The sequence below is a fragment of the Brassica oleracea genome, chromosome C4 (assembly GCF_000695525.1).
Source record: "Brassica oleracea var. oleracea cultivar TO1000 chromosome C4, BOL, whole genome shotgun sequence".
In the NCBI taxonomy this organism is placed as follows: Eukaryota; Viridiplantae; Streptophyta; class Magnoliopsida; order Brassicales; family Brassicaceae; genus Brassica; species Brassica oleracea.
Window position 1 is genome coordinate 14328683 of NC_027751.1, and position 2274 is coordinate 14330956.

The following is a 2274-nucleotide window of genomic DNA, read 5'->3' on the forward strand; positions in this document are numbered from 1 at the left end:
TCTCTTTTTACGATTTTTGTACTTTGTCGTTGATATCTCGTGTTTTGATTGCTTAGTGTGTGGTATTAACAGAACTCCGGGACCTCTGGGAAATTAGGGTTTTCCTAGTTTCCTAATTTAAACCAAAATCGATAGTGCGAATTTCGGTTCCCACAGTTTGGCGCTAGAAGGAGGGGGGTCTACGGATCAATCTAACCCGCAAAAGTCATTCAACGATCAGGAACGATATGCAAGACTCGACGTGCGCGAACGTCGTCTCATTCAAGGGAGGAGCAACGGTCGATCAGGCCAAACCTCGAAATGATCTCCTTGTTATCGAGCTGACGATCCGAGATGTCGACATCGCTAGGGTGCTAATCGACACCGGAAGTTCGGCCGATATCATCTTCAAGGATACTCACGAGAAAATGGGGATTGACCAATCCGAAATCGTGAAATACCCTAGCCCACTACTGGGACTTTCGGGAGAAACAACCATGGCCTACGAGTCGATTAATCTCGCAGTCAAAGCCGGAACCGTGACAAGAGTCACAGAGTTTCTAGGCGTTGACTGTCCCACATCTTACAACGTTATCATGGGAACGCCATGGTTGAACACCATGCGTGCCATCCCATCAACGTACCATCTTTGCCTCAAGTTCCCAACCCCTAACGGAGTCGAGGTAATATGAGGAAACCCAAGAGTATCACAGGTGTGTTACGTCGCACAACAAAATCAAAAAGACCAGACGTCGATACCACTCCTAGAAAAGCGGAGAAAAAGATCTCCAACAAGGATTCGCGAAGTCAAGATTCAGCAACACTCTTCTGGCAGTCTCGTAATATCACGGCCCTAGAGAAAAAACGCGAACCAACTTGCGAACCTGTGGTCACAGTATGTCTCGACGAAGCATTCCTGGAACGATGCGTCGAGATCGAAGCCAATCTCCGTGAGCCTTTGAGGACATAGCTCATAACCTGTCTAAAAAAGAACCTCAATACTTTCGCATGGGCCGCGGAAGTTATGCCAGGGATCGACTTTAACATAACGTGTCACGAATTAAATATCGATCCGACCTTCAAACCCGTCAAACAAAAAAGGCGGAAGCTAGGACCCGAACGGGCTTCTGCCGTAAATGACAAGGTCGAAAAATTGCTTAAAGTCGAGTCAATAACGGAAGTGAGGTATCCAGACAGGCTCGCTAACCCTGTAGTAGTCAAAAAGAAAAACGGGAAATAACGAGTTTGCGTGGATTTTACTGATCGAGATGGCTTCACCAAAGAATAAGCGGGAAGTCCAAAGGCTCACCGGTAGGGTCGCGGCACTTAACCGATTTATTTCACGATCAACGGAAAAGTGCCTGCCCTTCTACGATGTCTTACGGGGAAATAAAAAATTCGAATGGTCAGAAGAATGCGAAAACGCTTTCCAACAGCTGAAGCGGTATTTACCCTTCAGTCCTCGCAAAACCCATGGAGGGGGAACCTTTGCTCTTGTACATCGCTGTGTCGGCAACAGCTGTGAGCGGCGTCCTGATCAGGGAAGAACGCGGCGAACATAAACCTATTTTCTATATAAGCAAAACCTTGCTGGATGCCGAATCTAGGTACCCGCTAATGGAAAAATTAGCATGCGAGGTCGTAACATTGGCCTGAAAACTAAGACCATATTTCCAATCCCACACGATCGTCATCCTCACGACTTTTCCCCTACAGACGATTCTGCATAGCCCGAGTCAGTCAGGCCGATTGGCCAAATGGGCGGTCGAATTGAGCGAGTACAATATCGAGTACCGACCGAGAACAAGCGCAAAATCACAAGTGCTTGTCGACTTCTTGGTCGAACTAACGACAGGGACCATAACCAAAGAGGAACCAAATTCCACATGGTTCCTCCACGTCGACGGATCCTCATCCAAGCAGGGATCAGGCATCAGAATTCGCCTCACATCTCCGACGAGCGAGATCTTAGAGCAATCATTCAGGCTGGAATTCCACGCCTCAAACGACGAGGTCGAATACGAAGCACTCATCGCAGGGCTGCGTTTGGCTCACGGCTTGAAGATACGAAACATCCACGCTTACTACGACTCCCAGTTAGTGGCAAGTCAGTTCAGCGGAGAGTATGAAGCCAGGGACGAACGGATGGACGGGTACCTCAAACTGGTCCAAATTCTAGCTCAAGAGTTTGACTGTTTTGCCCTTACGCGAATTCCCCGTTCCGAAAACGTCCAGGCAGATGCTCTCGCGGCCTTAGCATCAAGTTCTGACCTAGGACTTAAAAGAGTAATTCCC